At 49.1% G+C, this 14,672-nt stretch overlaps 1 protein-coding gene across 4 annotated transcripts in view; it reads right to left on the bottom strand.

Moving 5' to 3' along the window:
• The window catches only part of LOC144122006 (uncharacterized), a 182,319-nt gene extending 168,706 nt beyond the window's left edge, over positions 1 to 13,613 (bottom strand). For 3 of the 4 annotated variants that reach the window (XM_077655504.1, XM_077655506.1, XM_077655505.1), the window contains exon 1: positions 13,087 to 13,613. The gene's annotated coding sequence lies outside the window, so the exon portion shown is untranslated. The remainder of the gene's footprint in view (positions 1 to 13,086) is intronic. The other variant, XM_077655507.1, reaches the window with a different exon arrangement.
• Between the last annotated feature and the right edge of the window lie 1,059 nt (positions 13,614 to 14,672).

The raw sequence follows: 14,672 nt of genomic DNA, 5'->3' as shown, positions 1-14,672 counted from the left end.
CAAGTGACACTTGGGATGACAGCCATGCGGCCCGAGAAAAGCATATGATGACACAGCCGCCGCAGTGCTGACCGCCCGTCACTCGGGGATAATCTCTGGTGACTGGGCTGAGAGTAAGTCAAAAACTGAACACTGGAACTTTTAGCCCCGCAAAGCTAGAGATGACACGCCCTGAGCCCCTTGGTCAGTAAGATGTGTTCGATCCCTATAACGAGACAGCCACCACATACAGAGGATTTACTGCGTTCGTGACCTTCATAAAGCGAAGGATACTGAGTCTGATTTGTCCGCAAAACTCACACTGCGCGACTTCGACCACAGCTAATTGAAAAGCACTATCCGCTATACTGCGCGGCGGAATTCCGGAGGCGGTTCGCAACAGAGCAAGTTGGAGCACAAACGAAATCGCGGGCGTGCCAGCACGGAGCAAATTGAGTGCATGCACTGTACCGCGTGCGTGGGTGGCGTCGCGCCTCGAGTAGACCGCGCTCTTCCGTTTTTTCCTGCTCGTTCAGTTTCCGCATTATCTGCATTTTCCGTTGTCTTCCCAGTCGACTTTCATCGGAGGAACGAAATGGAAAGGGGAGAGAAAGCAGGCCTGCCGGGCCGGCAGTGGATGCGGCACCGCGGAACGTCCCGCCGTCGTCCTTCACGCTTGGTGGGCCCAGCTGATTGGTGGCGTCCCCGGCGCGCGACGACGCGGGAGACAATGCGAGGCGCCCCCGCAGCGGCGCTTGCCCAACGCCGTGCGTCTCTTGGCCGTTCCTGGCAAAGGCGACGGGACAGAAGTGAAATTGGCGCCTGTGGCTTTGGTGGAGGCCTGTACGGGCAGCCGGTTGCCACCAGTAACAGGGAAAGGGAAGCTACCGCGAAACAAACATGAGGGGGCCCGAGTGGGGGATGGGGCCATCGGCGAGATCCGCTGGACTCAAGATACCCTACGCCCAAAGCAGCAGCCAGGACCGCCGACAACAGAAAGGGGCACCAGGCTGTCCTGAGCCCGGATACGACAACGGGGGTACTCACGAGTTCGTCGCGTTTATTGATTACTCTTCGATGAAGTCTGAGCAGAACAGTGTGGTTGCCGTGCGGTTGTCAAACGGCGGGGGGGAGCGTCCGCTTGTGACGGTGCATGCGATAGCATGGCACAGTCGTTATGGTACACACGTTGCAGCCCGGTTCGGCCTGCACGACGGCCAAGAGGCCTTCCTCAGCGGCGCCGCGAGTAGCGGCATGACAGAGCAGAGAGCTGACTTTGTACGCCGCAGCGACGCTGAGACTGACGTCGACGACAGCGGACGACTGGGCTGCGGCTTTCCGACTGGCTGATCATCAATGGACATGCATATGCGACACAATAAAAAAAAAAAAACTCACAGGACTGTTAAGACTGTGTAACGCGATGGTCCGCGAAAGCTGTTTGGGCGTTTAGTTTTGGGGATATATCCCTGGCCCACTGGTGCAGTGTGGTCAAGTGATGCACTCCTGCATTGGCAGGCGACTGTTGAAAAGAGCCACCCGTAGGCTTATGCGACCCAGTTTAACCCTGATATAAGGTTTGGTTTATATGGGCTTAACGTACCAAAGCGACTCAGGCTATGAGAGACGCCGTAGTGAAGGGCTCCGGAAATTTCGACCACCTGGGGTTCGTTAACGTGCACTGACATCGCACAGTACACGGGCATCCCGTGATATAAGGTCACGTGACATTAAGGTCATGTGACAATGTCACCAACCGGTACGCCGACCACGCCGAAGAGAAAGCCAGGGACAGGCGCCTGGCAGCTATATCGCTGTAAAATGTACGCGCGATCAAATAGGCTGGGAAAAGGTCTACATTCGCGCAGTTTTCGGCGAACATCAATCAGCAGCTATAGTATTCAGAGTACGACCACCGCCGTTTATTTCCGGTGCCCCGTTGTTCTTCGTGCTGGTTTATTTCGCTGAGACGCACCGAATCGACCAACGCGCACTTCTCGTGCCGACACGGATCCGCGGTGCCACAGACGCCGCCACATTACCGTGCACACATGCTCGCGGCAGGGCCCAGCACCAAGCGCTCCACTCGGGTGAAGACAAAACCGGCTGCGGTGCTAAAAACCGCGCGGCCACTTCCCGGTGCAGTCGCGGAAGTCGCTCCCAATCGCGCACTGCACGCACGAAACGAGCCCGCATTCATTAACTATTATTAACGCGCACGGGCCGAAAACCAGCTCTGCTCATAGCTCGTGATGCGGCTGTTTAGCGGGGCGTTTCTTATCCTCCGCCGTAGGGGCGCCGAAACCCCGATGATGGAGGCACCGAAGGCAGCAAGGCGACGATCGTTGCGTGTTCGGTCTCCGTTGACGCCTGCGGTTCAGTCACCTGCGCTGATCGTCACGCCAACGATCACGTAGTGCGAAGTCAAACCGTCGAAGAAAGTCCAGCAAGGCGAGATGAGTTTGCCTCTCCGACAGCAGCCAGAGCGATCTGTTCGCCTGGATTAGCCAGGTAGTCGAAATTATTCCGGAGCGCTCCACTACGGGCACCTCTTTCTTCCTTTGTTGTTTCACTCCCTCCTTTATCCCTTCCCTTACGGCGCGGTTCGGGTGTCCATCGATATATGAGACAGATACTGCGCCATTTTCTTTCCCCAAAAACCATTATTATCCACCTGGACTAAGAAAAGTGTTCTGAAAATCGGAAAAAAATACTGGGCCACAAATTACACCCCTGAGAAAGGGTTGAAGGTAAAGGTTCTTGTTAGACATTATGATCAAAGACAGTCTCGTAACCGAAGACGACTGCACAGGCGGTCAATCTAAACGTTACTGAGATAATGTTGGGTCGATTAATGCGGACAGCACCCGTTGGAAGTACACCAATGGAAACCTTTCGTGAAGGGCTTCAGCTAATCCAGTGAACTGAGCAAAGAAAAGCGGCTCTTTTGTTTGCCTCCCTTTCCCGCTTTTGTTGGCGGACCAGTGACCGCCGAAGTGCAGCCTTGCTGAGCCGTCTTCGAGAGCACAGCGAACGCGCAGCACACATCGACGCCGCCGCAACGTTCACCGGACGCGAGACGCATGCACAACCACACGGTATGTGGTACGGAATGCCAGCGCAAACTGCACGCGAATAGGATACAGTTTTGATAGCACGCAGCCGTAACGGCTACTATGGCACGCCTGTCCGCCATGATCGGACGCTGCAACGGCAGCTGATTGCTGCTGGCGACGCAGACGCAGCCGGTGCCTCATGAGCGGGTCGACCAGGAAGGCACCCGAGGAAGTTACGCAGTGCGTGAGAAGCGTACTGGGGCAAGTGGAAAAAGAAAAAGAAAAGTGCTGGGCTCAACGTCACGCAAGCCCTTGTATGCAGTTGCAAAGGAGACTCGCGTACCAGAGCGCGGGAAAACCGCTTTCCACACGGGAGAAAAAAAAAAAACGCTTAGAGCAGCTTCGTTACAAGGGACGTTTTCGTAAAACCGGGAGCCGCCATGGGGAAAACTCGGTCGACCGAGGTGGCAGTGATTAGAATGACGTTAGACCACGACGTTTAGCTTTCTGACCCAATTAACGTTAAAACGAGGCACACTTCCGCGGGCGTTCCCGTCGCCGGCAGAGCCGTCAAAAGTAGGCGACTGCCATCATCGCCGTCCCGTCGTCGCTTCGCGGACAGCGACCAACTGCGCGTGTTTCCTGCGCCTGTCGTACGCACAAGCGGAAGCGGCCGTCGATCCATCACAGCCGCATAGAAACGGCGCGAACGCATGGGGGAGGGATGCCTTGCCCACCATTGGCCTCGACTATTCGGCCCCCCCTCCTTCCTTTTTTTTTCGCCTCATCCTTGCCGCTGGTATCGCGGGCATAAGCGACATCGTCAACCGTCGCTGCCACGCCTAACTCATTGCATCAGCGGAAGTGCATTCACAAGGCCTCCTTCCGGTGGCTTCCGCCCAAAGCGGTGGGTGCGTGAGTGAGCAGTTCACAGTCATTCATGAACGGGTGCATGTATTGTTAGAAGAGGTATAAATATGCGATAATAGGGTTAATTGGAGAGACATGGGAGAGGCCTTTGCCCTGCAGTGGGTGTAGTAAGGCTGATGATGATGATGATGATGATGAAATATGCGATAAAGGCTCACCACAAAGGCAGGCGCTCATCCTGCAAAGCTATGACAGCTGACTATAGCTGATCTGAGCGCTCAAATAATAGCTGTGTGTGGGATAGGATCCACCTGATATATGTACTGCAAGTGGTCAATCCCAAATGCACAGGTGGCTTCAATATGCAAGAAAACAACCAACGTGCATTGCATAAGCACAAATTTTGAGGTCATTTCTGCCCTAAAATTGGAGACTTTTGGATACTGTGCAAGTTGGCCTGTATAGTCTACGGTATTCCAAACAGACCACTCTCACAGAAAAGGGAAGCTTGATAAGCTAGAAAAGACACACGAACAGCACACAAGTGTCGCCATCAGCGGCATATTGCGCAAGTAAACTAAGTGCGTCAACGCCGAATTTCTCGCACGGATCCCGGAGGCTGCGCTACAGACATCAATTTCAAGAACGGTGGCAACCCCTCCTTTTTGGCGGGGATGTCACGAGTTTGAATCGACTGGCGGGAAGATTTTCATATTGAATTTTCTCTGCGATCAATGCTTCTTTTGCTGCTGCACAAACGTCAGCACAGGCAGAAAGAGCTAGGGAATCAGTTTTCATTCGGGAGAAGAACTGCGTGGAATTTATGTCTTCGGTATCCTGCGCTCTTAGAAAAGTTCCTGGAAATGATGTGACAGAAATGAAAAAAAAAAATCTATTTAGGAACAAACGGTCAGGTGCAACAGAGGTGATATTGAAAAATCGGGCTAACTTGCTGCCTAATGAACAAAAAGATCAGTAATAACCTTTTAAATTAGCACAACCTGATGATCAGGGTCAATGGTGAGTTCGTCATCACAGACAGGACAATGCCGCATCGCATTACAAAACGAAGGAAAAGTCATGATCACACAGGTAACTGCGCAAACAAAATTGGAGGGGGCACTTAAGCTCCGCCTTAAGAGTATGACAATATAGCATTAAACTGTTAATGCCCGTATATGCGGAATTGGTCATTCTCAACTTCGTAGATGCCTGGGAGTCCTCATCGATGCGACACTGGCCTGCGATGGTAGGTGCCGCCACAGCTGGGGCTTGTGCAACCCAGGTTGCTCCTCCTAAGCAACCAATCATTACCTGTTACAGTGGTCAGTTCGCTCCGAATCCGGTGGGCAGGTAATGATGATGCCACAAGGTCACGTGATCTAGGTACATTGCTTTTCCGGATATTGTTCGCTCAGAACGCTGCCAATGCCGCCGGATTGTCAGCAGAACTGCAGCCTTAAAGCTATCGCAGGCGCACACCAAAGGTCAACTTCTTCGTTGTTCCTCGCTCAGAGCAAGAAAAAAAACGCAAACATCGCCCACTACCTGGCCGTCGCTTTTGAGAACGATGAAAGACAAGAAGGCGCAAGGAAATTCAATACAGCACAGACGATTCGAATTGGGTGCCGTATAGGCACTGCAACACGACACGAGTGCACACATTATTGTGTTGTAGCTGAACTTCCTGCGCTGCATACGTGCTCTCTTTCGGGTTAGTACGGAAAAAAGCACACATATTTCATCGCGCTACACGGATTAGTTGAAACGCAGCGAGGTTTACAGACAAGGCACCTAAGCCACCGACGACCACATCAAGAAGATCGGAGAAAATGCAGCGAGCAATTGTGATCGCTACAGAGTGCTCGGGTCGCGACTAGCGTGGCAAGACAGTAAGGCCGGGTGCCACAGGCGACAAGCTGGAAACGAGGAAAAACGCGCAAAGTTTCGGGGCAACGCCATTATTTTAGTGCAGGCAGCATTGCTCTGCATATTCCAACAGCAACAATAAAAGAATTTTTTCTGGACAGTATCCATTACCTGACACCACTGCTCTGCTGCCACTTTATATCTCACAGCATTCAGGATGATAATTACAGTTTGCAAGGAAAATAAGGAGACGTAACACTTTCATCTGACAATTGTTACTTCATATGGAATGGCGTGAAAATTATTCTGCCTTAAAATGTGACAAATCATTTCTCGTCATTTGTACAAGAACTTACAGTTGCGACGAATACACTGACACAATGTACGAAGCCTATTATCAGTTGCTGTGAATGCCTGATTATGGACATGCAAAATGCAACTGTAGCAGCTGTTTTCCAGTATTTTCTTCACCAAAAATTTTTTGTGAACCGAAAACATTGCTTTTGCTAAGGCAGCAAGGTTGAGTAGTTGGCATTGTGTATCATAATTGTAGTCTGACAGGCATCGCGAACACACTGATATGATACAGCCATACAACACTGCAAGAGGTCCAGCGAAACCACATTGGCATTGGCCAGCCAAACACTAGCAAAACTCCTGCAGAATACAAAAGTAAATACGGGGTTGAAAAAATATGTAAAAGGCAAAAAAAAAGAAACAAAGCAAAGTATCCCTCATGCCCTGCTCCTTGTCGTTAAAAAAAAAATGCTGCTGTTACTTTCAACCATCAGCCATTTCCTGTAGGAAATGTGAGGCTTCGTCATGCAGCACACAATCCTCCAAAAAAAGTCACACTGCTGAGCACAGGCCATGACAGCTGTACCCCTTGCCCTGAACAGTGAACTTGCACGCAAGCAGTTGCTGCAAATTACTTATTTCTCAGAAGCTTAAAACTACGCTAACGCAGTTAAAGTTGGAGCTTAAGAATATTTTGCAGGAATTAAATTTCACAAATAAGAAGTGACAAAGTTCCCTTCACGCTCCCCTGTTGATGTGAGAGAGACTTCCCCGCTGCTATGCTGTGCTTATACAAAACAACGTAGAAGAAAGGACAAAATGTAGTGGGTGTAACGTAAGATTTAAGAGCCCACGTGATGGCCCATTGACACCATATAACTCACTGAAGAGTACAGTGAACTTGAAGGGCATAGAGACACTGCGCACAATGGATACAAAATGCCATGCATTATGAACTGTCTCCGAGTATGCATTAATTCCACCTGGCAGTGTTAATTCTGTCAAATACATATTGAAAATTGCAACAACATACTCTTTTTCAAACTTTTTTTGCGAATTATAATTCAACATTTAGCCCAAATATTCGAGACAGCAATTTTTGCGAGTCGTACACAATTCACAAAACACGAGAAAATTAGTTCCTAGCGAAAATTACCGCATATACTCGTGTATAGCCCACACCCCCCCCTTCTGGCTGCAAAAACTTGAAAAAAAAAATTAAAACGCGCCGAAAACACGTCTAGTCGTTCCCACAAAGTGCTACAAAATGGCGCCAAATAGTTTTTCCCAGACCGCATCTATTATCATCATAGTTGCGCAACACGACGTTTCCACGGCTTTCTGTTTCTGGTTTTCACGCTGCCTTGACCAGTGCCATTTGGTCTTTGTTATCCGTTAATTGGGAAGTATGTGGACTGCTTGCGGAATCTGTTGTGTTGTGTGTGCAGTCATGTCGCAGGCTGCGTGTTTTTGAACACGAACAAAAAGCAATGGGCAAGCACAGACGGTCCTACACTGCAGGCTTCAAACTTCCAAGTGGCAAAATACGGTGAGGAACATGGTGAACAGGAGGCCGGGAACAAGTTTGAGGTCGATGAAATTGTGCTCGCCGCTGGTGTACGCAAACGCAAGAACTCGCCCGACTATCCAAACCCGGCAGGCTTTCCGTGGGAAACAGAGCAAGTTCCCAAAACTTAAAGAAGACCTTGCCAAGTAAGTTCACACTAGTAGGAGCAACGGCTTCATGGTGTCTAAAAAAATGATCCGCATGAAAGCAATCGCTATCGCTAAGCACACGAACATTCGACCTACGGATTTTAAGCCAGTAGCGGGTGGCCTCCGCATTTTATGAAACGGCACTAATTCTCCATCCGTCGTCGAACGACGTTGCGCCAGAAGCTTCCAGCCGAATACGAGGACCAAATAATGAAGTTTCATCACTTTGTGAACGCACTTTGCAGGGAGCATGAGTACGACCTCTCACAGATAGGCAATGCTGATCACACCACTGTCTCGTTCGATGCCCCTGAAACTTGCAGGGTGGAAGCCAAAAGGCAAAAAGTGTCTCCATGCGCACTACTGGCGCCGAGTGGCAACGGTGCACAGTGATGCTTAGCATCACCGCTGATAGAAGGAAGCTTCCAGCCTATGTTGTCTTTAAGAGAGAGTCTGCCAAGAGAGAAGTTGCCCCAACGTATCGTAGTCCAGGTGCAAGGAAAAGGTTGGATGTCTGATGAATTGCTCATAGACAGGTTGAAAACAGTGTGGCAGAACCGACCAGGCGGCCTACTATGCCGCAAAGCCCTTCTTGTGCTCGACAGCTTTAGAGGGCACCTAACAGACCGAGTGAAGACTCGGCTGGGAGACTACCGAACAGACTTGGTCGTAATGGCCAGTGGCCTGAAAAGCGTGCTGCAGCCGTTCGATGATTGCATTAAGCCGCCATTCAAGACGGAATTTGGCGGTACTACATCGAGTGGATGGACGCGGGCAACCATGGAACAACTCCGACAGGGCGGCTGAAGCGAGCGTTCCTCCAACAAGTGTGCGCTTGGATTCTGCACACGTGGTGTTCGTTGTCAGTAGACAGCATCTGAAAAGAGTTTTAGAGTCACGGGGCTGTCAAACGCCATGGATGGCACACAGGGTGACCAGCTTTGGGAGCATGCCAACGAGGCGAACTCGTCTGACAACGGTAAGAGTGCCGATGAGCTGAGCTCGTCCGACAGCGATTAGCGCGAAAGCGGCGATGAATGGTGAAATAACATGTTCGTATGTTTTGCCAGTGTTTTAATTATCTAACCCAGTAGTCACAGTGGCACCACAGCGTGCTAATGTGTAGCTATAGGCCTGATTCGTGTATAACCCACACCTGAGAAAGTTTGATGAAAAATAGCGTGGCTTATAGACGAGTATATACGGTATTTTCATTTCACCTTGCTCGTTTTATGTCGTGTGTATTCGATTATTGCATATACTTGCAAACATAATCCTCGCCGTTATCCTTTCTTACTATGCCTCTTATATTTATTCTGCCACTCGATCTTCTACCCTATATCGTTAATTTGCGCCAGCAGCAGATCAGGTGTCTCTAGCAAATACATGACAGTCTTCATGGCCAGCACCCATCTCTCCCTCTCCTTCTTTTTTTTATTATTTACGAACAAGAGCCACTAGCACTTCTAGCAAAAAAGTTTGGCGCATCATTCCTTTCTTCACAAAATAATTCTAAAAATGACCAGTCATAATAACTTCAGGGGCAAAAAATGAAAACGGCACAAAAAAATTGTTTCACAAAATTTTCAAAACCCTACTATGACTGTCCAGTCTATGCAGAAAAAACTACTACTGTTTATAACTGGGTGGCATTCATTCAGCTATCAAGAGAAACCATATTTTTCAACTACTTTCTTGTTCCGTCTAAATGTCCTTTCAAATAAAATGCTACCCAGAAATACTTACGCATACAAAATATTATGTATGCAACTTTTAAATTAATTATAAGCTTTCTGAGACATGTCTTGTAATAAGACAGTAATTACTCATTAGCACCCGCCCAGAGGCAGCCATACGGCTTCAAAGGAAAGAAATACAGCTTCCGCAGAAACTTTACAGTTGAAGAAAAATTTGTCCTGGTATGGGATTCAAACCCGGGACCACAACTTCACCAGGGCAGTCTCACACTAACAGCTGAGCTGACAGGGATGGCTACTGTGTTGTAGGGCTAGGTCAAATTGATCCACAATTCCAAGTGGGTTCCAGCACAGTTAATTCGCTTTCGCCCTACCATATGGTAGCCATCCACGTTAGCTCAATTGGTAGAGAGACGGTGCTGTGAGGTTGCGGTCTTGAGTTTGAACCCTTGATCAGGAGAAAGTTTTGTTAACTACAAAGTTTCCGCAAAATCTGCATATTTTTCCTTTCCAGCAACATGGCTGCACTTGGGTGGATGCTAAAGAGTAATTACTTCCTTATGACACAATCTACTCCACCTTGGGGTTTTTCCTTCAACACGGACAGACGTGTATAGCGTCCACACCTTCATTTCTACCTGGTGGATGATTAAGTAATTACCACTGTTCTATGCAGTACAGAACAATGATGCTAAACTGGCTCTTTAATAGTAATTTAAATATGCAGAGATAAACTGCCATTGAAAAAATTTAGACGTTAAAATTTGCCACCTAGATTTCAACTGTAAAGGACATAAAAAATGGCCCAAATATTCTGCACTGTAAAGGCGCACATGAAGGAAAAGAGAGGAAATAATGAGCGAGGTTTGTTTAGAAACAGTCGACAAAAAAAAAGAGGAGTAAATGATATGGAAAGGGCTGTATTCAACTGCACTTTATGCACACATTCACATCACAAGCACTCTTTAACAAGTGTATAATTTTCCCTTTCGGACTCATTAGGCAGCTCTGTGCCATATTATTTCAAATGCACTGTGTTTAAAGAACTGAATTTTAAGCAGTAGTCCATGCACACATTTAAGGCCAACCTGGACAGAACTCAAAAGTAACAGCGTGTATTATTGAAGCGGCAGGAAGTTTGACGAGCACAATCCTGTATATAAATACTTAAGACTTCTCTTCCCTGAATAAAATGTTATAACCATAATGCATTTTAATATAAAATCTGCATCCATCCCTCGACTGGGATAAATTAAAAATTATAGAAAGTATGAAACTGGGCCCTAATAGTTAACATGAAGATCTAATAACATTTTTTTGGCAAAAGATTTTAAGGTTAGAAAAGAGGTTGTGGAGCATTTTATCACTCTGGAAACATCCTCTTAATTGTCCATAGCTACCACTAACATTAGGCAGCTAAGAGCATTATACGGGCCTTGCACAATTTTACCTGAAAATAGGCCTTGCAGTGTAGGAAAGTGAATTACCATACACAGCATGACTTTGATATCTGCACACCGATAATGTACAAAGCCAAAGGAGGGCAAAAATGCCTGTACTCTCCTCTGCGCCTGCAGTTATTTCTGCGGGAAATGCAGCCAACCTTGGTGACTGAGCACCTACTCTGCTTTCATTCATGGCACACAGCACATGATACTAAAGGGACACTTACTATAGCTTGAGGTCAAAAGAAGAAGACGTGAGGATTTTAGTCAGAATAGTTTCTATGACTATTTTTCAGTTATCGCTGATGTAAGTTCATGTAGCAGCAAAATATGCCGATAGTGCCAAGAAAATTCCACTCAGATCTATTGAAACTAATGAGGACCTTCATCAAAAAGGACTGAGTGATCACGATTTTTAAGTGAGTGGAGGTGTCACCTAGCCTCTGGGATCTGTGCCAAGTGGACAATGCAGAAGCTCTGCAGTTTACAAGTCCCGAGCCACAGATGAAGCAATGCATTCAAAAAGCCAAGGGAGCATTAGCCTTCGATGTGCTGTTCCTCAAAAAAAGGCAAGAGAAGACTGCAGGTGGCACAATGCATACCTTACCTTCTCACACCTGTTCATTTTGGGGACTACAGCTGTGGTGAAGGCAGCCTCCTAAAGTGGCACTCACAATGTTTGTAAAACAAAGCTGACTTCCATTAAGTTGATAAATCCAAACAAAGGTGATCATAAATTTCGTGCTTAGCTGTAGCATGTTTTTTTGAAGGGCAATTCTTTTTTTTTTATATAAGAAGTACAGTAAACTACACTGACCACTCTTTTTGGAGTTTAAAGCTTTCTGATGAAACAGCTTTTGAATTCCTACAGCTCTAAATTTGTGGGATGTATATTTGACCTTCCAGACATTTGTAGAAATTCGTAGATATGGACAGCTGTGCATAAATTCCAGCATACTTGTTTATGGTACCTGACGGGTCCCTGTTCTAGACTGTTGCATAAGGGATGGGAACAAGAACAGCACTTAGTAACTGAAGGTAATGTTTGATGATATAAATGAAATGATTACGATCCATTAACAATGCAAAGTGACAGGAAAGCTGTTTCAGTCTTTAACAGATGGGCATGAGCAAAATACAAAAGCTGAACTGATTCTCTTGGGTTGGAGCAAAGGGAGCCGAAGCATCTCAAAATTGGCAAGTTGGAATCCAGAGACAGCCAAAGATTTCGTACGACAAAAGAAAACACTGCAGATGCACGTTGCATGAAAAGTTACACGAAAGCAACCATGTTTTGTTTACTTAACTAAATAATGAGAGCTCTGTCTGCGTTCGCCTCATTTAAATTTAAATCAACCGCACACACGCACTGCACCATTGTCGCAGATCGAAATTAAGCCCAGGGCGAAACAATCAAGTGCGCGCGCCAGCAAAGTGACAAACGAGCCAACTGAAAACGAAGCGGCAAGAAGTTCGTCGACCGAGAACAGGCCAATGCTCGAGGCAAAACCGCGATGCGACCGCAGCGGCTGGCAGAAAAAAAAAAAAGAAAAAGCGCCCGCTATCAAAGGCCGTAACTGCAGCACTTCAATTCCCACACGCCCCATGTCATTGTCACGCTCGCCCGAGCACCAAATTAAACTACTGCGCGCACACGAGGCAGAAGCGAGCGAGTCCATCGCATCCCGCCGGAGAACGAGGCGATAAAATTGGCCGGGGCTCCTCGGCTCGACTCCGCGCAGGCCGCCTCAGGATCACCTCGTTGCACTGATGAGCAGGCGTACTACGCGCCAAACCGGAGCGATTAGTAGGCCGTGATCGAGCGCAGTGCGCCGGCAAACGTGGCGCTCTTGAGTGTAAACACTGCTCGCTCACGACGAAAGAGGAACGGAGCGCACGGACCTGTTTCGGAAAGCCGTCGTCGTGGGGGCAACACCGACGCGGGATGAGGGCACGACGGAGCGTCGTCGGCCGGTACGGCACTGAGAGGGAAAAAGGCACGACCGGCAACGAACAGCGCAACACAAACGGGCCCTCGCTTTTAGCGGGCGTGCAAAACGGCTCGCCGCGGCCCGGCACGACGACGATCCCGCGCGAGGGTGAGACGCGCGCCGTGCATTTTCCCCGAGCTAACAATAGGCCTAGACCGGCACTCACCGATGGGTCGTCGACGCCGAGCTGCCCTGTGGTCGCAAATCCACAACGCACGCACGTAATCCGGCCGAGGCGGCGCCTTGTCCACGGTATCCCCGGAGGCGAACACAAGGGCGATCACGCGCAAAACACAGGGCCCGCTCTTTTTTCCCACAGGAGCACCACCGCCGCTACCCGGTCTGGCGCGACGCCGCTGATCGTGGTGGAGATTTCAAACGTGATCCCGCCAAAGTGTGTAGGCCAATCGGCGGCCGGCCGAAATGTGAACGTCCGCAGCAGCAACAGCAGTGGTTGCCGCCGAGCAGCGGTTCTTCCCGAGGACCTTGCCCTGCGGCCGCTACTCCAAGATTGTAGACGAACGTGCTGGGTCGCACAGGCCCTCTGCTCGCTGAAACAGCGTTACCCGAAAGGTCTGAACGGTTACGAGCAAGGGATGCAGTCGCTACGCTCACCGGCGACCACTCTGCGAGAGATGCGGCTGGAACAGCGCGGGATCATCCGTCCATTGTAAACGGGGGAGAGGAAAAAGCGGAACGAAGTATCAAAACACAAATGGCAAAATGCTGGCAAAGCGCTCGGCTTGTTTATGTGGCGCCATCTGCAGAGAGTAGCGGCAACTGCATTTAGAAAGGCGGCGCTAGCGCCGCAGAGTGGAAGGACCATCGATCTCTAAAGAGCGCGCTTTTCAACCTTCTCTTTACGATCCCGCAAACACGAACTGTAAACGCTGTGGCCAGCGGGCCAACTACGATCACATCTTGTAGGGTTGTAAAATAGAACCACCTCCGAGGGACCTAGTTACCGCTCCTTCTCTCGAGCGGTGGGAGGCCGTGCTGGCTAGCTCTGACCCCAGAACGCAAGTTCTGGCGGGGGAGTGGGCCGACAAAGTCATCGAGGGCTATGTACTCCCGCTCACTTAACGCGACTTCTTACCAAGCTCTTTCCGGCGAATAAAATGTGCAATGTTCATGCAAGTCCCCCTCCCTTCTCGTATAGAAAAGGGATAACAAATGCGGGATAACAGCTAACCAGGATCATCTCATCTGGAAATGCCCTGATTCTCCCGGGCATATTGATGGAATCACAGATAAAGAAACCTATGGTCCCCTGGGGAGCCGGGCTCCGGAGCAGCAAGCTCGAGCAAACCGTCTGGCACGGGACACTGAAACATTGCAGGCATTGTATACTATTATGCACATTAAGCCATTGTCCCGTCTTCTATCTCCAAGTTAGCCGTACTCCTGTCCTTGCGCCTTCCAATCTATCAGACTGCATGCTATTACCACTCCTTTTCCCGTCAAAACTTTCCTGTACCCAGCAACAAACCGCCTGTGCCTTGGCCACTCCCCCGAAGTGGGTATGTGCCACCATTGTTTGAGGCCTACCTACCTACCTATCATCGTCATCATCAACATCATCATAAAAACGCGAGGGAGAGCGTGGCACAGGGCGGAAGAACAGACAAGCGGAGGGTCCGGCGGGTCAGGAACACCTCGGCTGGAAGAGAGCAACGCCGGCTACTGCACCGCTGATCTCGAGTTCTACGGCGTCTCACCGTGGACTTCCTGCCGTTCCTGAACCCGTTCCAG

This window comes from Amblyomma americanum, chromosome 2, assembly GCF_052857255.1.
Source record: "Amblyomma americanum isolate KBUSLIRL-KWMA chromosome 2, ASM5285725v1, whole genome shotgun sequence".
NCBI lineage: Eukaryota > Metazoa > Arthropoda > Arachnida > Ixodida > Ixodidae > Amblyomma > Amblyomma americanum.
Note: the sequence above shows the minus strand (reverse complement) of the source record. Positions and strands in the feature narration are given on the sequence as shown.